The sequence below is a fragment of the Tyto alba genome, unplaced genomic scaffold (assembly GCF_018691265.1).
Source record: "Tyto alba isolate M040663 unplaced genomic scaffold, T.alba_DEE_v4.0 Super-Scaffold_41, whole genome shotgun sequence".
Lineage (NCBI taxonomy): Eukaryota > Metazoa > Chordata > Aves > Strigiformes > Tytonidae > Tyto > Tyto alba.
In genome coordinates, this window is record NW_024881317.1 from 24,289,344 (window position 1) to 24,312,425 (window position 23,082).

The 23,082-nt window shown below is 51.2% G+C and overlaps 1 long non-coding RNA gene and 3 other non-coding genes across 4 annotated transcripts; 3 read left to right on the top strand and 1 right to left on the bottom strand.

Annotated features, from left to right (window-relative positions):
- The first annotated feature begins 1,449 nt into the window (after window positions 1-1,449).
- LOC122154585 lies at window positions 1,450-18,719 on the top strand. Its single transcript, XR_006166639.1, has 2 exons — window positions 1,450-1,996; window positions 18,332-18,719. It is a non-coding gene; the product is annotated as an uncharacterized LOC122154585 (long non-coding RNA).
- On the bottom strand, window positions 6,247-6,318 carry TRNAM-CAU. Its single transcript has one exon. It is a non-coding gene; the product is annotated as a tRNA-Met (tRNA).
- Window positions 9,733-9,814, top strand: TRNAS-AGA. Its single transcript has one exon. It is a non-coding gene; the product is annotated as a tRNA-Ser (tRNA).
- Window positions 16,835-16,905, top strand: TRNAQ-CUG. Its single transcript has one exon. It is a non-coding gene; the product is annotated as a tRNA-Gln (tRNA).
- Window positions 18,720-23,082: the final 4,363 nt, after the last annotated feature.

A 23,082-nucleotide genomic window follows, 5' to 3' on the forward strand; every position in this document is an offset into this window, starting at 1 on the left:
GGAAAAAGGGCCATGAGGTTTTCATTCCCTGCCGTTCACCTCTCCTCCTAATCAGGCAAGCCACACCTCCGTCCTCTGGGATGACCTTACAGAGACAAACGTGTCAATTTGGGTGTGGGTCTCCTTCAGGGAAGGACGCGGGCAAGTCTTTGATCACAAAACCAGTCTGTGGTAGAGCCTGATGAGCTGTAAACAAGGTCCCTGTGGCCATCATCACCCCTGCCCACAGGGGGCTTCCCTCCACCTCACAGTGGTCTTTCCTTGCCATTGAGCTTTGCCACAGTCCCTGGAGTCGTGCGTCTCTCCTCCCATATGGGATTGTGCAGTCTTGAATTTTTGCCTGAACTTACCCACTGCCTCCTGTGTGTCTACGATCACCCAGGAAGAGAATTGTCCCTCTGGTTTTAGACTGAGTGCCTGCAAAGAAAGCATTTGAGAGAAGACTTGAGGTGCCCTGTATGGTTGAATTTCACCATGACACGTGGACAAGTTAACCACGAAGAGGGCAATGAGACCAAAGGAATTTGTATGAGGCAAGTCAACTAAAAATATCTGTCTATCCTGCGTAAGAATTCAGAGGTAATTGACTTTATGAACCTAGGATACAGAAGAATGGTTTTGGTGTTCGATGGTATGAAAAAGAGGACAATATGTGGGTTGTAAGAAGCGAGGGCTTAATCACCAGGGAAGCCTTGGGAAGCGGAAACTCCTAGGTGTTCAGATGCTTCATGAGCAAGGAATGTTTGTGGCCCCACAGGGCTCTGGGACACAGCATAAAAGCCTGCGCTGCTCCAGGCTCTGCATCCTCCTCTCTTGCTTCCCTTTCCTCGAGGAACGAGGTAAGTCTGGGTCTGCTCAATGTCTCTCTCCGTGGGTTGAACTGCTGCCATGGTGGCCACTCAGGATGATATTTCTCTACCTCAGGTTGTCCCTGCAATTGAACAGTTGAAGGGCTGTCACCTCTGTCCCTTTTGCTGGACGTGGCTGCAGAGAAATGGGAAGAGGGTGTTCTTTCAAGCAGAAGGGTATCAATGGGGTTCAGCTGTAGGGGTGTCTGCCTCACCAGAACTTACGCCTGCAGCAGATGCTCTCTAATCAAATGGCCAAGTGCTTCATCAATGCAACAACTGTTGTTCTGGACATGGGTAATGCTCAGGTGCTTTAAACCCACTGTGCTTGATCCTATCCCAAAGTGGGTCAGCGTTCCTGCACTGTGCAACTCAGAGGAGTGCATTACAAGCTGTAGGAAGACTGTGTGTGTTTAAGAGGTGATTTCTGAGACACCCATTCAACGCAGCCCATTTGTGCTGGGATACTTGCATCAATCTTCATCTGTGCTATTGTACTGGGAAATGCAGTAGGAGGTCCTGGTGCAATCAGCAGCCAGTTAGGCACATCTTTGCTCCCAGTGCTTCAAATCCAAACTTAGGGGAATAGTCACGCACGTTGTGTGTGTTAGAAAGATCAGGTGCAGGCATTTTCTGCATGTGGGGATCGAATGGGGATGGAGAGCAGCCAAGTGTATCTGCAGAGAGAGCTGTGGACATGAGAGCCAAGTTGATGTTTTGGTCTGTGTTTCCTTCCTGCTCTGTGTTGCAGCTTTGCTTCCTTCACCGAGAGATGTCTTGCTTCAGACCCTGTCCCCCACGGCCCTGCTGTGCCTCTGGCCCAACCCCACTTGCAAGCAGCTGCAGTGAGCCCTGTGTCGCCCGCTGCGCTGACTCGACGGTGTTCATCGAAGCCCTCGCCGGTGGTGGTGACCCTGCCGGGCCCCATCCTCACCTCTTTCCCTCAGAGCACCGCTGTGGGATCGTCTCTGTCAGCTGCTGTTGGGAGCTCCCTCAGTGCCAGTGGAGTTCCCATCTCTTCTGGGGGCTCCCTTGGTCTGGGCGGGTCCGGGATGTGTCTGCCGCTCCCCCGCTGCAGTCTGAACTGCTGAAGCTGGTGGCTCATCCCCTCGGGAGCAGGACTGGAAGACGGGACCCTGCAGCAGCAGGTCAGTGACATGGCTTGCAGACAGGCTGGGTGTCCTCATGCCACCTGGCAGGAGGGACCATGTGCCCACTTCTCCTCGCTGCACGGCTGGTGTGGCCATGTCTCCTCTGGCTCTGCTTTGCTCTGAGCTCTTCGGAAAGGTCTTATTCTCTTCTGCTTTGCTGAATCCCCTGCTGAAGGGAGAGGGTGCTGGAGTTAGGGATCGCTCATTGGTGGGCTGCCGTTGCCACCAGGGAGAGCAGAATGGGAAAAGGCAAGCGCTTTGTATGCAGCTTGTCCTTGGGAAATGGGCCATCCTCTGTGCGTCCCTCAATCCTGCAGATGTGTTTCTTGGTCTCTGTTCTGTGCCACTGCATTTCCTCCTTCTCATTAAAGGTTTTGTGCATCATAGCTGGAGACTTATGGCTTGTTTTTTTTCTGCTCCTTCGCCGTTTGGCCAAGTCCTCTGCAAGGGAAAGGGAGAACCTTTTCTGTGCAGTGACGGTGAGTCTGTCGCCAATCTTGGGGCACCACCAGTTGTGGGTGGAGCTCCCTGATCTTGTAGAAGAGCACCTAAATGAAAGAAGCTGGCAAAAGAGAGATAGAAAAGCATCCGTAGAATGGAGAGATCAAGAATCAATGGACAGGAGTGGAAATAAAAGTAGTGCCACACACAGGAGCCCTGTCTTACCGTGAGGCTGGCCAAACATGGGAAAGCTTTGCCCAGGGAGTACTGTAGAGTCTCCATCTTCAGAGATGTCCAATATCTGACCAGAGAAGGCCCGAAGGAGACCAGCGAGAGCAGGGCCCAGTGTCTGAAGGCCTTGTAAAAAGGTGGAGGAAACACCCTTCCAGGGGCTGTGGCTCAGGGAAAGGGAAAGCTTTTTTCTGTACATTTGCTGTAATGCCATTGGAGGGGACATGTCTCTTCTGGGGTCAGACAGTGGATCTCCAAGCAACAGAGGATGTTCCTGCGGTTCTGCTGAGGCTCACTGGTCTCACCCAGAACTCAAGGATCCTGGTGGGGTTCTGTATGAACAGCTGTATGGGCTTGTGCAGGCAGCTTCATGGCATTTTGTCCTTGGTTTCCTTCCTGGCAGCGTTGCCTGCTGGGACTAACGTGCTCCCCAGCCCGTTTCCTTCCCCAAGGCCATGGTAAATGCTGCTACCTATGTAGCCTCTGATGCTACTCTTCCCTGCAGGATCCGGCGAGGAGGACAATCTGTGCCACCCTTAGAGGCTTCAGTGGGCAGGCAGAGATCTCCCAGAGCTCCCCAGCCCTTGGGAGATGCAGCTCAGGCCAGGCTGGCTCACACAGGAGGCCAGGCCACCCCCAGCTCCTGCACTCCCGAGGTCTTTCTGGCAGTGGGCAGGCCTTGGCAAGCCAGAGAGCCACCTTCACACAGCGGAAGACCCCTCACCTTCTGCTCTCCAGGCTAAACAAACCCAGCTCCTTCAGCATCTCCCTCAATCACAACGTGCACCAGCATGGAGTTTCTCTGTCCTGTCAGCAGTGTTGGAGAGAAATGCCCCAGTGTCGGGGGAGACGAAATGGAAATGCATGCTAGGCCTTGGAGCACACCCTCAGCCTGAACACAAGGCCCCAGAGCCTGCAATGTCCCTCTTGGCCTCATACTGGTGGGCCTTTACTCACGCCTGCCCCTCTTCCCACTGATGCTGGTTGTGTTTGCAGGTGAGGAACTGCCAATTCAGGGAAACTGTCTGGCTTGAAACCCTGCTAGTCAATGCCACGTCCTGGATTGGCACCTACCGTCTGTGCCACTGCATCTGAAAGAGAGAAGGATGCATCTCAGGGGCTCTTCAGCTTTGGGATCAGAGGGCAGGGTAGCTCCCTGATGACTAATGAGAAGGAAAAGTTGTCCTCTTTTCCAGAAAAGGGGAAGAAGGTCTATGTAGGGAACTATGTAAAAGTGATGATAAATTGGAGCAAGTTCCGTGGAGGTTCCCTAGGCTAGACAGGCGCCAGGGACTCTGGCCTTGTGAGGGAGGCCTGAGGACACAGGGCTTGCTTAGCAGGGAGAAGGAAATGCTTAGGAGGGATCTGATAGGAGCCTCCTAGTGCCTACAAGGAGGCTACTGTGGTGGCTGGACGATGAGAGCTGTGGTCAGAAATTGACCAGGCAGTTTGTAACTGGCTACAGGAAAAAAAATCATTACCCTGAGGGTGCCTATGGATGGGAACAGAGAATCAGAGAAGCTGTAAAATGACTGTCCTCGGGGTATTTTATGACCCAGAGGGAGAAGCAATGCTCTGCTGGTGTGAGCCTATTGAAGAAGAAGTATGCAGTCTCAGACTCCCTGGCCTGCCTTCCAAGCAGAAGGATTGTTGGAGGGCAAAGTGGGAGCAGGAAGAGAGGATTTTGTGGGTGCTGCCTCGTGGACACTTCCTGGGGCATCAAGGGGGCTTCCTTCTTCCCTGCACATAGCTGGGAAGGCTGGTGAAAGAGGGCTCTGCCACACCAGTCCCTGGGGCAATGCTGTGCTGGTCTCAAGGAGTCGCTGTGTGGGAGAGGGGCTGGAGAGTCAAGGAGAAAGGACAGGAGATGTGCCAAGTGCAGAGCAATGACTGAGCTCCAGTTGCTGTGGGCAAGAGGCTCCCTTACTGCCCATGGTGCAGAGGAAGGAGGGCACAGCTCTCTCTGGGGCTTGTTGTTTCATGGCAGGCTCTAGACTGCAAGGTACCTTGGAAGATCACTGGCCCAAATGCTTGCTCAAAGCAGGGCTGGCCCCAAAGCCAGGGCGGGCGGAGCAGTGCCTGAGCCTCACTGAAACCTGAGTGTGATACCCAGGCATAGAGACTTCCAAAGGCCTCTGGGCACCTGCTCCAGTGCTTCATCAATCCCTGAGAATCTATGAATGGTGAAAGCAGTCTCTGTCATCTCCTTTTGCCAAGGGAGGCTTTTGTGTTCTGGGTTAGGTTGTGTCCACAGGCCTCTCTGTGATGAAAGGCTCTGGGGGAGTCGAGGGTAGTGTCTCGACTGCCCCATGGGAACTGAGTTTGCTGAGTGAAGTAGGATTTTTCGCGCAGGGGAGGCAAGGCACTTGTGGAGACCAGCTGAAGAAAAATTTGTCTACGCTGTCCAGGACTGGAACCGCAGGTCAACTGCTTGGAAGGCATCTACGCTCTACCACCTACCACCAATGCTCCTGGTGCCCTGTTGCCTCCTGCTCCTCTACTTCCCAGACTGTCCAGCCGCCTGCACTCACAGATGACCTCAAGGTGGTTGGCGCTGGGAGTTTTCAGAGTTTGTCAGGTGTTGGCTAGGAAACCTGAAGCTGGACTAGCCACTGGCTAGGAGAGATCAGCATCAGGGACTGGCCAGGTTTAGAGAATGACACTGGAGAAACCGGGACAGAGCTCTGGGCATGGACAGCTGCACAGAGCTATGATAAGGGCAGGGATCCCAGGGACCTACTGTTGTGCATGTGGGAGGGAGGGGATCTGTGTCCATCCCTGATCTCCAACCCTAAGCAGCTGGGGGCAAAGAAAAGGATCAGACCGTCTCTCTTGTCCATGCCTGTGTGAGTGGTGCTGGTGCTTCTGTGGGTGCTGGTAATGGTGCTGCTCCCCATCTGCAGACAAACACGTGCCAGTTCTGCATGTACTATGCAAGTGTATGTGTGGTCATGTGTATGTACCTGTGTTGGTAGAAGCACAGATGCTCACCCACCCCGTTGCTCACTCCTTTCTCTACGTTCCACCCCAACACCTACCCATATACTGCCACCAATGAGCCCATTGGGAATACCTGCTCAGCCCTGCTCCTGGCTGGCCCTGCGAGTGGGCACAGCAGCAAACAGACTAGGATGGAGAAAGTGCCCTGGTGCTCAAGTTGATCACACCAGTGTATTCAAAACTAACTCCAGCCGTGTCCTCCTCCCCACTAGCAGATTCCTGGAGGTCCCTGCTGGCAGCTGGGAAGTTGAGATTGAGCAGCCTGATTGGAAGGGAGAAACACAACTGCGTGCCCAGGACACCCACTTCCTCGTGTGGGGAGCTCTGCCTGCTGCTCCACACGCAGCTGTCTGTCTTCGCTGAGGGACGCTTTGGGAGCGCTGTCTGCTAAGAAGGCAATGGAAGAATAAGGTGAGTGGCAGAGAGAAGGGAGTGGGAGCTCAGGAGGGCCATGGCCATGGGTGCGCAGAGAGCAGGAGCAGTGCATGTTAAAGCTTGCTGGGAAAGATGCAAGGGAGAGGTAGCTACTCTGCTGCTGGAAAGCCAAGAAAGAAAAAAAAAATTAAAAATGCCATTAGCAGAGGATGGTTTCGATCCATCGACCTCTGGGTTATGGGCCCAGCACGCTTCCGCTGCGCCACTCTGCTCCCCCCAGGATGCCAGCTGGGACTTCTCACAGCCAGGCCTGATGCTCCCTGGCACTGCCAGCACTCACGCCTCATTCCTTTCCTGTATCCTGTGCCCTCACCCAGGCTGGATACATGTCTGCCTGGCTACCTCACTGGAAGTGGGACTGGGGTGGGAAGCTTAAGGGCCTTGCCTTGCCCTTCTCCCCACCTCTCCCGTCCATCACCCTGGATGGGGACTTTCTCTTTGGCAGCCTGAGCTGGCTCTGGAGGAGCTGAAGGAAACCCTGGGACGAGGGGTGCACATAGTGATGCCTCAGCCTGATTCATGGAGGACCCCAGTAGGGATGACAGCACGGTTTTATGTATGTTACAATACAGTTCTGCTAACCAGTCACCTTACTCATGCTATCGAGTGAGCTAATGAGTTCATATTGGAAATGTATGCAACTTGTGATTTTCCCATCAATACATTCTTGTCACATGTACTTGGAGTGGTTTTATACTAGATTTTGGTTAGCCGCACTTGTGGCCGTGGTTACATGCCTGGTGCTTTTTGATGACAAATCTACCATTGTTTTGTCGTCTGCATGGGGTGTTCTCAGCCATTGATAGCTGATTTAAGAGAGGTCTTCAGGTCACCCTTCGGTAAAAGCTCTTAGTCCTAGGCAGTGTTTGTTCCTTTAAGCAAGTTGTACTTGTATAGCAGTTAGCACCTTGCCTTTCAGAGCAGCCGTGTGGGCCTTCCCCTGCCCAGTGCTGTGCTGTGCTGTGGTGTGCCAACAGCTCCTGGCTTGGCCTCCCTCCTGGCACAGCCCTGCCCTCGCTGCTCCCCCACAGCCCAGGGCTAGCCCCTGCCACCATGCAGGGTGCCAAAGAGTCTGAGAAACCCCTCCTCTCTGCGCCCGGTGCCATTCCTGTCCGGCCCAACACAGCTGGGGGTGGAGGTGGCTCCCCATCAGGCCAGGGCAGGGCCAGACCAGCCAGACTGAGTGCTCACTAAACTTAGATCCTGTGAGATAATCCAGGAAGTCTCTGGACTGGCTGAGCTTGTAGATCCTGCTTCCCAGGGCAAGGAACAAGGTGGCAGTCCTGAGGCCTGCATCCTTGGGTTGAGTTTGCTCGTTCCCTGTCCCATCCACAGGTCAGAGCATGCAACAACAAGAGAGGAGAAAAGAGCAAAAGGGGGATGGAGACGGCTGGGATGTGGGTTCAGTCATGAGCATGGGAATGTGGCTGCAGCCTGCCTGCTACAGAGTATTTGGCTGCAGATCAAGAGGTCTGTTGCTCCAGGTCTCCCTTCCATTGCCCTTTTCCTTTTCATCCATGCTGCCAACCCCTCTGAGCTTCTCCTTGCTTGTACTGCCACTGCCAACCTCAGTGGAACTGCTGCAGGGAACAGACCATGCACCAGTAATGGGCTTGTTTCTCCTCTTTCTCTGGGATTTCTCTGCATGTGCCCCTCAGGGTTTCCCCTAAGATGCTGTACCCCCCCACGCAGGCTACCAGCAGCCCCTCTTCCTCTCAGGGGTTGTGAGAGAGTAAACCCATCACGTTCTGTGATGGCAGGGGATGGTGTCTTGATGCCAGGGTCGCCACAATGTCCTCTTCTGCACTTCTGCGTCTTTCCCAGAAGAGGAGGAGACAGAGAGACCCACTCCTCATCATCTCATCCTTAAGCTAAATCTGGGAAAGCCCCCTGGAAAAGGCTGTCTATATGTGCAGGGGCTGAGGAGGAGTCAGGCTGAGTACCCTCAGGACCTGAGGCAAGATCTCAGATCTGTGATGTGTCTTCTGTTCATTGTCAGCAATGAGGTCCATATACGTAAACAAGGACCTCTTCTGTAGCTCATAGTTGGCTCTGGACTTTTCCCTCTACCCCACTTGCCTGCTGCTCCACACCAGTCTGCCTCCATGAGACCTAAAGTGGAGGGGAAGACGTTGTGAGTGCTGGCAAGATCTCAGATCCATGAGAGTCCCTTCTTTATTAGCAATAAGGGCCATGTTGCACAGGCTCACTTTGGAGAGGAGCATCTCTAGTTTCAGGTGTAGGGAAGACAGATGGTTGGGATATGCTACTTCAGATGTGTGGTTAGGCTCTGAAGTTCTACACAACAAAGAACAAAACTAGACTTCTTTTGGTCTCTTCCATCAACTTCCCTACCTTGTAAATGGGGAGAAGAATTTCCCACCCATGCTGGCATTTCTGGAGGGAGGCAAGAACAAGGGTGGGAAGCAAGGGGGTTTTGCTGTGTCTCTGGGTGCACTGTGCAGCTGCAGGAGCTGTGTCTATGGAGCCAAGACACTCGGCTGCAGCGTGGTCCTTGCAGGCAGCCCAAAAATGGGACTGCACCCCGTAGTTGTCAGGATTCCAACCTGTGCGGAGGAAAACCCCAATGGATAGAACGAAACAGACAATATGACTCACTGGGAGAGAGGTGTCTCCTAGGGTTTAACCTAGGCTGTGCACTGAAGTCACTTGAGTGCAGATTTTCAATGTGGGCATTCAGTAGGGAAATGAGCATGCACAATCATGATCTTCCTCTTTGTAACTCCCTCTACGCATAGAACTGCTGATGACAGAGTGGGAGTGTGTAACTATTGTGCTAACAGTAATCTGCGTACGACCCTGCTTTTGACAGTCAAGAAAGCAAAGAGCATGGCTTTTTAAATTTAATCATCTCTTGAATCAGAGACTTGAGAAGCTTCACAGACTGGCCAGCACACACAGTTCCTTGTGACACTTTTCGTGCTCACACTCTTGACTGTGACCTCCTGCCACTCTTGCTCTGCATGCAGACAGGAATATCCACAGGTACCATCTCCATACCTGCTACTACTCAGTGCAGTTTGCCAAATAGTGCTGCTGTGGAGCTAAAAGGGAATCAGAGCTATTTTGTACCACTAATGAAACTGATTGTTTTTTCAGGTCTTTTGTTGTTTTGCTCAATGCTCTGGAAGATATCAATGCTTGGTCAAGCTGGCAAAAAGATCTGGACAACCTATTTCACCAAAAAAGCTCTCTCCTGTCTATCTGCAAGTCATCCACACCTCTCATTTATTCTCACCTTGCACCTCCTCAATTTCCTCAGCCAGGCTCTACCTTTCCCTTTCTATAGATCTCTCCCACTCTCACAACACATCCCCCCTACACACCAAGAAGCTGCATGCCAGTCATCCACTTCGCTTTTCTTTGCTGGCAGATACTCCAGCTGGAGAGTGAAACCATCCACCCCATGTCAGGATATCCCAGATGCCCAGCTGAGGACAAGGCGCTGGGATCTACAGCCACAGTACTTGTGGTTAAACCTCCAAAGGCCTCTGGAAGGCTGGTACCTTCCCTTGCTCCGTGCAGGTGTGAACCACGGGGCTTCTAGTGAGGCGGGTGTCACTGCACAGGGGATGTGCTCAGCAGGGCAGAGAGGACTGGGGCAGGTAGTTGTGGCCGAGTGGTGAAGGCGATGGACTAGAAATCCATTGGGGTTTCCCCGCGCAGGTTCGAATCCTGCCAACTACGGGGTGCAGTCCCATTTTTGGGCTGCCTGCAAGGACCACGCTGCAGCCGAGTGTCTTGGCTCACTGTGTCCCTGGTGCCCAGGGACACAGCAAAACCTCCTTGCCTACTGCGCTTGTCCTACCCTCCATCCAAGACCGAAACTCCCGGATGAATGGGAAATCCTGCTCCTCCCTTTCCAAGATAGGGGAAAAGAACAGACCAGTGCTCAGTATTGGCCATGAGAGAGCTCCACTGTTGTTGGCTCTTCCACAAAACCACGTGCCTGATCTTATCCAACATTCCAAGCAGAACAACCTCACCAGCTCTCTTCCCTATGCCTCAAACGTTAGTAGCTCATGTCCAAAGAGAGCCTGCACAACATGGCCCTCACTGCTAAAGAAGAAGGGAAGTCACCTCATGCACCTGACACCTTGCTAGCACTCACAAATTCCCCATTACTTTAGGTCTCACAAACCCAGAGAGCTGTGGAGCAGCAGGCAAGTGGGGGGAAGAGGAGGGGCCAGAGCTGACTATGAGCTTCAGAAGAGGTCCTTCTTTGCATACATGGACCTCATTGCTAGCAATGAATTGAAGACACATCATAGATCTGGCGTCTGGGGGATATTCTGCCTGACCCAATCTCCGGGCCTCGCACACATGCACACCCTTTCCCAGGGGTCTTTCCCAGATTTAGCTTAAGGATGAGATGATGAGGGGTTTCCTCCTCTTCTGGGAAAGACGTGGAAGTGCAAAAGAGGACGCGGTGGTGGCTGTGGCATCAGGAGACTGTCCCCTGCCATCACAGTCCTCTGATGGGTGGGATAGAAAAGAACCAGAGGCTTCCCGGAGGGCTTCTTTCAGTTGCATACCCAGCTGCTCCCAACAGAGCAGCAAGCAGAGTAGGAGCTGCTGGTAGCCTGCCTGTGTGGTGCAGCATCTTGAGGAAAATGGAAACCCTGAGGGGCACACGCAGCGAGATTCCGGAGAAAGAGGAGAGACAAGCTCGTTGCTGGTGCATGGTCTGTTCCCCACTGCCATGCCATTGAGGGTTGTCGAAGCACTGCAAGGGAAAAAGAACTATAGAGAGATGTGAGGATGAATGAAGAAGGAAAGGGGCAATTGAGAAGGCAGCTGGAGCGGAGCCATGGACGTCTTGCTCCGCAGTGAATGCTTTCCCCTGAGAAATATCCCCCTGCAGCAGGCAGCCTGGGGCCACACTCTCCACACCTACATCGGCACTCACATCCCAGCCCTCTCCATCCCGCTTTGCTTTTGCCTCCTCTTCCTGGTTTCTGCATGCTCTGACCTGTGGATGGGACAGGGAACCAGCAAACACAAGCCCAAACATGCAGGCCTCGTCCCTCGCCCTCAACGGGAGGCTCTACCAGCTGAGCCTGCCCAGATCCTTCCTGGGAGGACACGCAGCATTTAAGACTGTCCACCACCCAGTCCGATGGGCCAGCCCTGCCCTGGGATGACTGGGAGCCACCTCCATTGCCAACAGTGTTGGGTAGGACAGGAATGGCACCAGGCATGGAGAGGAGGGGTTTCTCTGTCTCTTTGGCACCCTGCATGGGGGTGGGGGCCACCCTCGGCTGTTGGGGATCAGCAAGGGCAGGGCTGTGCCAGGAGGCAGGCCAAGCCAGGAGCTGTTCAGGGAGGACAGCACAGCACAGCACAGCAAGGCAGGGGAAGGCCCTTGCAGCTGGTGTGTAAGGAAAGGCCCTAAATGCTGTACAGCTTCCTCAGAAGAACAAACCCTGCCGAGGAATAAGAGCTTTTACCTCAGGGTCAATGTGACCTGACGACCCACGCTAAACTGGGTCTCAGTGGCTGAGAACACCCCATGCAGACGATAAAACAATAGGAGAATTGTCTTTCAAAAAGCACCCCAGGTATGTAACGACAGTCCTAACAGCAATGGACCTGACTGTAGTATAAACCCCCTTCACCTGCATGGGACATTGGGTTAGAAGCGCGAAGGTTAACACCCCGCTGACCATACGTCCACACCAGCTGCACCGGAGAAGCACATACCGATTATCCTGAGCAATACTGCCTGATTAGCCCACCCTTAACATGAGGAAGTTCATTGGTCAACACAACTGTATTGTTAACATACATACCCTGCTCTCCTCTATATCAGGGTCCTTTGCGCATTAGGCTGCGGCACCACTATGGGCACAGCTAAAAGAGGGGAATTGATGCCCTTGGTAGTTCTATGCTAAACTTTCTTGTTTCCCTCCTTGATTCTCCAAGAACTGACTTTTACACCAGGTAAAGTCCCGCAGCCCCCTGGGAGCTGGATTTCTGGGCAGGGTTACAGCCGTCATGAGCTCGCTGGAGAACAGCTCCCCTCCACCCAAGGCTGCTCCCTCTCCCCGGGGTTTCCTTCAGCTCCCCCAGAGCCAGCTCAGGCTGCCAAAGAGAAAGTCCCCATCCAGGGTAGATGCAGGAACACAGCACGGGGATCTGCAGTGCAGCTCCCTGCTGCCCTAGTACCTGATGGGCCAGAAACCAGACAATCGCTTGGGTGTTGACTGCGAGGTTGCTCTGCAGGTGATGGGCCATCCACGGGAATACTGCTTGTGCCAGCTGCTTGTCTTCATTCCACAGTGGATACCACTGCGTGCTATATCTTGTTATATTTGAACACCTCTTGGTCCAAAGGAAGTGGACAGCCCATCAGAGGGAGATCTGAGAACGTGAGGGCATGACAATGTCAAAAATGGCCGCCAGGCATTCACAATGCAATATGAGATCCCATGGGGAATGGCGCTGTCAGAAGTTGCATCTTCCTCGTGGGAGCTTCCTTGCCTGATGTGCTTCTGGGTACACGGCTAGGATTCCTTGCTCCTGACAGTCAATCACAGGTCTGCCTGAGAGCAGGTGGGCTGGTGGGGCCAAGAACTGGCTGTCAGCCAGTCACAGAGCATTGTGATCACATCTTGGTTGTGGTGTTTAATAGGAAAATGACAACTGAAAGAAAATGACACCCTCTGTGTATGCATGCGAAGGCACATCCTGGTCAGATATACTTCAGTCGTTCATCAGGGCTCCACGGGGATTCACCAAAGAATCGTCCACCCCCAAAAACTTGTAGCAGCACAAGGCAGATTTTAGCCCAGGAACAGCTTATGGGTAGAGTCCTGCAAAACAAACTGCTTATGCTCATGCAGCATGAAACGTGACAGATGCTCATATCTGACCAAGTCCTGTAGATCAAGAAACTTGTGCTAGAAATGATCCACCTGGCCTATTTGCACATTATACAACAGGAATAATAATTGTTGCCCCAGCATTGGCTGCATTTTCACTTGCTGATTTCTGAGCTGATACGAGACAACTGTACCAGATATGGACGTATCCAGTGCTTAAGAAGAAACCAGGCAGGGTGCCGTGCCTTTTTAATTCAACAAAGGCACAGCATGCAGCCACGTTAGCCCAGGAGAGAGGCGAACATGCCTCCCTCTGGGCTGGGTGGAGACCTGTGCCATGCCATACGGTATTCCCAATGGGCACTGTATTGGCTACGTATGGCAAGGCTTTGGTAGTGGAGGGGTTAGGGGGTGTTGCAGGGTGGCCTCTGTCAGACAAGGTAAGGAGCTGCCCCATGTGGTACACAGCCAGTTCCAGCTCCACAGCGGACCCACCCCATGACACAGCTGAGCCATATGCAAAGGTTGGAGCCCCTCTGTGAAAACGTATTCCACAAAGGGCAGAAACACCAGGCAGAGAGAGAGGGAAGGAAGAAAATAGCAGAAAAGACCAGAGGGATAAGGCATCTCACTTGGGTTGGTAAAGGAGTCTGGAGTGAAGGAGTAAAGTTGAGCCTGGGACAGGGGAGAGGAAAGGCGCTCGTTGTATGTTAGCCTTTTTGTTTTCTCACTACATGAGTCTGTTTTAAATAGCAGAAAGTTATTTTTTCCCATGTCAAGGCTGGTTTACCCACAAGGGTTTCTGCTAAGCCATGTCTTGTGTTTGACTTGACCCATGAGCTTTCTGATCCAGTTTTCAGTGCCCTGCACCCCACTGAAGGAGGGGAAAGGAGTGAGCAGCTGGGTGGGTTCTTGGTTGTGCTCCCACACGTTGGCATGTGCAGAGCGGTACTTTGGTGGCGGTTCCATTGGCAGGTCCCGGGAAGGAGTGCCTGTCAGCAGCCCTTGGTGGGAGCTGGGAAGGGTAGCCCCGCAGTCACCTCCCGGCAGCTGTGCCAGGCTGATGCTGGATGAGGTGGCGGGCTATGGCAGCAGCAAGGGATGGACGGTGGGAGCAGCAGCAGCAGCTGCAGGGTCGGGACGAGATGGCCGGTTGCTCTAAGGCTCCTGAGCACTAGCCCCAGCTACCGTCTGCTCCATTCAACTTGATGGCTGCTCCTGACTGAGGGAATCCAGCAGTGTCCCACTCAATCACAGAACACCTGGGGTGGAGAACATGCAGACCAAGCCCAGCTCAAAGCAGGCACAAGTAGAAGAGGCTCTACCGGGCCTTTGTTGGTGGTATGCTGGACATCTGCATAGATGGAGACTGTACAATAATCCCTGGGCAAGTGTTTCCCATGTTTGACCAGCCTCACCACAGAGTCCCTGGCGCCTGTCTAACCTAGGGAACCTCCACGGAACTTGCTCCGCTTTATCATCATTTTTACATAGTTCCCTACATAGTCCTTCTTCCCCTTTTCTGGAAAAGCAGGCAACTTTTCCTTCTCATTATCATCAGGGAGCTACCCTGCCCTCTGATCCCAAAGCTGAAGAGCCCCAGAGATGCATCCTTCTTTCTTGCGGATGCGGTGGCACAGACGGTAGGTGAAAATCCAGGACATGGCATTGACCAGCAGGGTTTCAAGCCAGACAGTTTCCCTGAATTGGCAGTTCCTCACCTGCAAACACAACCAGCATCAGTGGGAAGAGGGGCAGGCGTGATTAAAGGCCCACCAGTATGAGGCCAAGAGGGACATAGCAGGCTCTGGGGATTCGTGTTCAGGCTGAGGGGTGTGTTCCAAGTCCTAGCATGCATTTCCATTTCGTCTCCCCCGACACTGGGGCATTTCTCTCCAACACTGCTGACAGGACAGAGAAACTCCATGCTGGTGCACGTTGTGATTGAGGGAGATGCTGAAGGAGCTGGGTTTGTTTAGCCTGGAGAGCAGAAGGTGAGGGGGCTTCCTCTGTGTGAAGGTGGCTCTCTGGCTTGCCAAGGCCTGCCCTCTGCCAGAAAGACCTCGGGGAGTGCAGGAGCTGGGGGTGGCCTGGCCTCCTGTGTGGGCCAGCTTGGCGTGACCTGCATCTCCCAAGGGCTGGGGAGCTCTGGGAGATCTCTGCCTCCTCTCTGAAGCCTCTAAGGGTGGCACAGATTGTCCTCCCCACAGGATCCTGCAGGGAAGAGTAGCATCAGAGGCTACATAGGTAGCAGCAGTTACCATGGCCTTGGGGAAGGAAATGGGCTGGGGACCATGTTAGCCCCAGCAGGCAACTCTGCCAGGAAGGAAACCAAGGACAATATGCTCTGAGCAAGGAAGCTGCCTGCACAGGCCCATACGGTTGTTCATACAGAGCCCCTCCGGGATCCCTGAGTGCTGGGTGAGACCAGTGATCCTGGGCAGGGCCCCAGGAACATCCTCTGTTGCTTGGAGATCCACTGTCTGACCCCAGAAGTGACATGTCCCTTCCGATGGCATTACAGCACGTGGATGGGAAAAAGCTGTCCCTTTCCCTGTGCTGCAGCCCCTGGAGGGGGGTTTCCTCCACCTTTTTACAAGGCCTTCAGAGACTGGGCCCTGCTCTCGCTGCTCCCACCCACCTGGGCCCTGCAGATCCCAGGGATATGTGAGGAAAGCCCTCAGCAATGCTGCTTCTCCTGGGACAAGCTTTCAGAGTTGTGCCTCTGTAGAGATTGAACCCTTCTCCAGTGACTAGCTGTTTCTCCTGCCTCCTCTGAATGTGACCTGGCATTTGATATCTTAGGCTTGGGTATGACGGCGTGCTCTGTCGTGTGGGTTCAGAAGTACCAGATGCAAGCCCAATGCTTTAGGAAGTGCAAAGGTACCAGGAGGTCGTGTCCTCAGTGTCCCGGGCTAAGTCTGAGATCCAATAGAGTGTCCCCACATGGGTTTCCTCCTGTGTGACTGCTGGGAGGAAGGGCCCTGCTCTCAACACACAGGCTCAAACCTTGGCAGAAGGAGGAACGCACCACTGCAGCTTTTCCTGGCTGTGTGCATGGACCCTTTCTGGGCCGGCAGTGTGCTGGTGCCAGGACATGAGGGAAAGTTCCCTCAGGCTGGACATTGAAACCTTGCCGAGTCTGGAGCAGCCTCGGGAGAGAAAATGGGGTTTCCAGGGAGGGAGAGGCCACTTTGGGGCACAAGGGGACAGCGAGTCCTGGAAGAGAGGACCAGAGTTTGGAGTCAGCCAAGATTGCCCCAGCAGAGGAAGGAAGTCCAGCTTGTGCAACACATAACAAGCTACTTTGGGTACTCCTGCTATGTTCTTCCCTCTACTGAAGCTCATCCCCTGCCCTCTCTCTTGGTCACCTTGTTCAGCAAGGTCAGGAGCTCGGGTAGGACTGGAACCGGGAGTAAGGATATCTGGGTAATGGCTGCTTAGTATGAGCTACAAGGTGAGAAACAGGAGAGGCAATAACTTACACTGGGCAGATGGACACACTGTCCAACATGGGGGCAAAGGGAGGCAGCAGCAGAGACCACAAGTGCAAGGACTGAACCTTCAGCTGCTGGGCCATGAATGTACCGTGTGAGGTGCACCGTGGAAGACGTTCTACTGGAAACTACCTAACCTGGTCCAAGTAGGCAAAAGCAAGATTCTCAGCGCTTACCAGCCTGGCTCTTATAAGAGAGGGCACGCGAGGCTTGTGCAAAGAGCTCTGCCACTCCCTTGAAAGGCCCGGTGAGTAGAGAGCAGCCAGTGGCCCTGGAGGAAGACTGTACTTGGTGATGTCCACGGAGATGGAGAGACAGCCAGGCTCAGCCAGGAGTAGAAGCCTCCACGAGGGTGGCCTCAGGGGAAAGACAGTGCTTGTGAAGGAGGTCCCATGTGTAACGGTAAGCACTCTGGACTCTGAATCCAGCGGTCTGAGTTCAAATCTCAGTGGGACCTCAAACTTTTGGCACTCCCAGGACATTCCTCGGCATGGTTACACATAACAGCCTTTCTGTCAGGTTGACCTTACTCTGATTTTCCTTCCTTTCCTGTGCTCCCAGCCATGCGACTGACATCAGTGCCCCCTCTTGTGCCTTATGCCCACCAAACCTCTGCAGCTTTTTTGAGCACTGGCCCCCAGCCCCCAATGATCTCTCCCTGTTGCAGAGCTTTGCCACATCCCCGGAGAGCTGACACAGTTTTGATTTAGCAGCAATTTGAGATTTATTAATGGTGCGAGGTAGGTCAAAAGGTTAAATTTTAGCAGCACCTAATGATTGGTCAATTTAAAGATTAACAAGGTGATTTGGTGGAGTATGTTATAATGGAAACAGTGACTTAACTACAGATTTGAGAATGACAAGATTCACACTAGCTTACTATAAGGTATCCTAAATCCCTCTCTCTCTCTTTATATATATGTGCATACAATTAAGCACAGAACATAACACACACAATGACTCACTGGGAGAGAGGTGTCTCCTAGGGTTTAACTGAGGCTGTGAATTGAAATCACTTGAGTGCTGATTTGCAATGTCTCTAACAGCTGAATTTCAGCATGACTTATTGCCAAGCTCACTGTGTAAGAAGGTGAGGTAAGGAATGTGATCTGTGTGACGGAAAGCCACTTAAAATCTATTCACAAGCATCCTGAGACCTCTGCACCAATTGGTCTTAGGAGAGCTGGACATAAATCAATTATATTGCTGTATAGTTGATATTCATTTAAAGCAAAATATTTCAGGTGAGAGAGACAAGGGCTTAAACACCAGTGAGGCCTCAACAAGCGGCAACTACTAGACATGAAGATGCTTTGAGAACAAAGAAATGTTTGTGGCCCCACAGGGCTCTGGGACACAGCATAAAAGCCTGTGCTGCTCCAAAAACTGCATCCTCCTCTCTTGCTTCACTTTCCTCGAAGAACGAGGTAAGTCTGGGTCTTCTCAATGTCTCTCTCTCCGTGGGCTAAACTGCTGCCATGGTGGTGACTCAAGTTGATATTTCTCTGCCTCAGCTTAGCCCTGCAATTGAACGGTTGAAGGGCTGTCACCTCTGTCATCCCTGCAATGGAAAGGGAGAACCTGCTCTCTACTGTGACCGTGAGCCTGTCGCCAATCTTGGGGCACCACCAGTTGTGGGTGGAGCACCCTGATCTTGTACCAGAGCACCAAAAAGAGAGAATCTGGCAAAAGAGAGACAGCAAAACGTCAGTAGAATGGAAAGATTGAGAAGCAATGGACAGGAGTGGAAATTCAAGTAGTACCACACAGAGGAGCCCTGTCTTACGGTGAGGCTGGTCAAACATGGGAAACACTTGCCCAGGGATTATTATAGAGTCTCCATCTTTGCAGATGTCCAGCATACCACCAACAAAGGCCAACAGGTCATGGACATGTCTTGCAGACAGTCTGAATGTCTTCATGCCACCTGGCAGGAGGGACCTGTGCCCACTTCTCCTCGCTGCACGGCTGGCGTGGCCGTGTCTCCTCTGGCTCTCCTTTGCTTTGAGCCTCTGGAATGGGCTCCTTTTCTTCTGCTTTGCTGAACCCGCTGCTGAAAGGGAGAGGATTCTGGAGTTAGGGACCGCTCTTGGTGCGCTGCCATTGCCACCAGGGAGAGCAGAATGGGAAAAGGCAAGCTCTTTGTATGCAGCTTGTCCTTGGGGAACGGGCCATCCTCTGTGCTTCCCTCAATCCTGCAGATGTTTTCCTTGGTCTCTGTTCTGTTCCACTGCATTTCCCCCCTTCTCATTAAAGACTTTGTGCAGCAGAGCTAGAGAGTCATGGCAGTTTGTTCTTCTCCTCTCCCAGCTAAGCATCTTCTCTGCAAGGATAGGCGATGGCTTCTGTCCTGAGCTTAACAGTGGTTGTTGGTTAAGTTCCCTGGACTCATTTCAGAGTACTAAAAAGCCTTGTAGGTATTGAATATGGGCCTGTAACCTGGTGATTATGGCCCTGGGAGTCATTTGCGGAATTCTCCATTGTAAAATTTAATACGTATATTTTGAAATAGCATTTCGGTTCTCTCAATTATTGTTCACAAAATCGTATGAAAAAGAGACCTGGCAATTCTCTCTTTTACTATTTTGGTGTGGGAATAAACACCAGGGGATGGGTATGGAGTGGAAAGGAGGAAAGCACTGGTTGTGATCTCCAGACGGAGGCAGTGTGACTGCCAGATGAGGTTCGTGTGGGCATTTCAGCAGAGAATGAACATACACATTCACGATGCCCCTCTTCACAATTCCAGCAATTTGTAGCACTGCTCCTGACAGAGTGGGAGTCTGGCAATACTGTGCTAACACAAACCGTCCATAGAGGCCCACCATCCAGAATGGTTTCTGGCTATCAGCAGAGCAAGGAAGGTGGCTTGTTTCTTTAAGAAACCCTGTAATCAGAGAGTTGGGAAGCTTCACTCCCTTCCAGTAGAGTCTAGCTGAGAGAGGCTCTTGCTTTTCTCTTGGTCCACAGGCCACAAGCTGCAAGAGAAGAGTGTATTATTTCTCTGGTCACTAGGATCATCGTTACACCAAATCCCAGTAAAATTCAGGATGTATCTGCAATGTCAGAGCCTGGACAGGGTAGGTCAGTGTCCCCAGGGTGAGTTCAGACAGACAGACGGGCCTTTGAGCCATAACGTAAAGAGGAGTTCTGCTTCCACCAGCCAGCCAAATCGCATACCTGGCCTCATGAAGCACGGTCTGTCCCGTGACCATCACCTAGGAATTACTGATCTTCATCTGCACCCTGCCAGGTGCAAGCAGCCACAGCAGCAGCAGGACCAGCTCTGTGTCAGGCCAGAAAAGCCTCTCTCCTGGCTCCTGTACCAGCACTGTCGTGAGGAGCCCAGCTTGAAGCTCTCCCAGCCAGCAGAGACTAGAGAGCACTGGTCTCAGCGGGCCTCAAGGCTGCAGGGAAGACAGGGGATTGGCTTGAAACCCCAGGGGAAAGATGGGTGGTATTTGAGCAAAAGAGCTTGTGTGCAGGATATGTTCAGGCACCTGTGCTGGAGCCAGGCTGGAGAGACATTTGCCAGTATTGGCCAGGAATCAAAGCCAGGTCAACTGCTTGGAAGGCAGCCATGGTCACCACTATTCCAGCAACACTCCTGGGGGCACTGGTTCCTCCTGCTCCTCCAGGTCAGAGCCTGGACGGCCTCCTGCTCCTCCACTTCACAGACTGGCCGCATCCCTATTTCAGCCCTCAGCACACACAGTTCCTCAAGATGCTCCTCACGTTCCCCCTCTCGACTGCAACCAACTCTCGTCCTTGCTCTGCATGCAGAGAGGCACTGCCACAGGTACCATCTCCACACAGAGTCCTTATAACCACTTTCCAAATATCCCTGCTCCACAGCCAAAAGGCAATAGGGGCTACTTTCATCTAATGCTGGAAATTATTGTTTTGTGGATGTTTAAAATTTTGGTCCATGCTCAGGAATATGGCAATGCATGCTGTTTTGCCAATTGACGGGGTTAACACAAAGGACGCAGACACCAAGCTAAAGAAATAGGCTTATTTTACTTTAGTTTAAAATAGCAGAAAGAATAAGCAAGGTAATGCACCTAGACATTACTATTTAAAGCTAGCTACAGTGATTAAGAAAGATACATCACCAATTGCCCTCATACTTTACCATCATCCAGATCCTTGCATCAGCTGGGGAGCCCCGTCACAGCGAAGGGTCGGAGAGCCTTTCCCGGCAATTGGGAAGTCCTACGCAGTGCGTCCAGTCGTTGGTGAGGTCTCCGTCTTTGCTGTGAGAGGGTCTAGCTTTTATACAGTTTAACCAACAAGTCTAAACAAAACGCACAGGAGATATCTGGTAGATTGATATGCCTCACTCAGGCATGTCCGGATCTGGCCAGGATCCGGGCATGTCTGAGGAGTTTCTGTTTTTCTTTACATTTGGGATTTATAGTTACTTCCTATTGTTTACTTATAGTTCCCAGGGATTGTTCCCAGGGTTACATTTTCATGCTGATAAGATGCTGGTTGCTTCAGTCTGCTGATAAGATGCTGATTGCTGGTCGGGGAATTCACTCAGAAGTCAACTTTGGTTTGATGCCTATTGTTTGGGCCCCTTTTTGTTTCAGTCGGTCCGTTGACTTATGAGTGAAGATCACGACCCTTTTGGAAGAGCCCAATATTTTCGCTCTATCCGTTTGATACGATACCAGACATAACAATTATATAAAGTAATAATAATAATGATAACTAACAATATTACAAGAGGATGTATTAAGAAATTCAACACTTGTGTTGCAGAGGATGAATATCCAGTAAAGATGTCCCACCAGTGGTGTGCAGTCTCCTTCTCCATCTGGCTAGCTAGCGACATTAGTTGATTCTTTGTGATTTCAGTCTGTATCACAGAGTCTGACAGAGCTTTATTTCATCGTTCTAGGTGTCGTCGCAAATGTTCTGTTTGTTCCATGATGGTTTTCAGTGGAGTCAGGGATAAGCCGGTTCCATTAAGTCCTAAGCTTTGGGGATGCCAGTACATGTTTAGTCGTTCTTCATGCGTTGAATAAAAAGTATACATCTGTCCGTGCCAGATGAGATAGAATACATTTCTGAGGCATCCCAAAAATGGAGTACTTAGATTATACATTTCTATAATATTTTTATCATTTGTTACTATACAAACATGCTTAGCACTAATTTCTACAAACATATCAAAGCTTTTGGGCAAAATTGTCCATTTACATAGATTCACTGAACGTTCCAATAAACATGGTTCATATAACCGCGAGCTTTGTCCACACAATAAACCATTTGCTGTGGACGTACACAAATCTAATTTATGGGTTCGATTCCTAGAGTCTATATAATCTCCCTCCGAGTGGGGCAGCCAATATTCTGGTTCAAAGGGTGGTTTTTCCCCCCAAATTACAGGCAGTACTAGAAATTTACACATAACTTCAGGTTGGCTAACATCGTAGTGGACTATTTGACCAGCACAGAATAAATCTGTGCACTGCACTGTCTGTGGAGATAATTTGACCCAATGGGTTTGAGAAATCCATTTCTTAAATATGTTTCTCCATATCAGCTCATTATTAGCTATTAAGTCACTCTGAGCTTTGTTTCATCGCATAAGGACATGTAAAGTCTGCAGTGTACATGTTGTCCAATTCATAATCTGGCTAAAGTTGTGGTCAACATGCCACTGATTAATTGAAGTCCTATTGAAGATCTTTAAAAATTCTGTATCATAGTTCAGTGACCCAATTTGTGGGGTAAAGGTAGTTGGAAGCCACTGAGCCTGCAACCTAATTCCTTCCGCCACATCATAACCAGCATTCTTTACTTTGTTTGTTAAGGTTTCGATATCAGTAGAATTTAAAACTCCCATTCCTGCCCCAGTTCCTCCTAACAGGGTATCATACCATGCCCTTTTCCATCTACATGATGGTAGCAGGGGGAAAGAAATATTGAAATGAATAACATGTTTCTGATATTGTTGAGCTACCTGAACACAAGTAGACGGAATGCGGTACAAATGATCAACAGAAATATGAGGTTTAGATTTTAACATAGTAAAGAAGTCTCCCCAGCATAACTGATTTTTCATTACTGAATTATTATGGCATATTAGTGTTTCTATTTCTTCCATGGGAAGGGTTATTGCATGAGCAGCTTTCACCTCATGACCATCTATTCGATTAACACATTTGTAATAATCTTTCGAATTGGGCAGACCTGATACATTACAACATTTAAGAGATACTTTACTAGATACAGTGACATTTGAATTATCTATAGGACAGGTTACAAAAAGACGTCCACTATCTCTCCATCGTGATGCCGGTCCTGAAGGCCACCAGTATGTACATGTTTCGTTATACTGAGTACTGAAAGTAAGATTGGCTATAATACAGGCAGAATTGGCTTTGCATCGGAAATCATCCTGTTGTCTTGCCTTGGTTGCATTTTTCCATTGCCACCTAAGCGGTGTCTCTCATGGACCTTCCAATGGCCATCCTGGTGTGAAAGCCTTTCCCAAATGGACCATGATGATACACAGGCAAATCCATCTTAGCAGGATCTAAACGATAGAATCTTAAGACATCTAGTTATTCTCGCAGATAACATTTAGTCGCAGGAACATATTCCCATTTTTCCTGTCCAG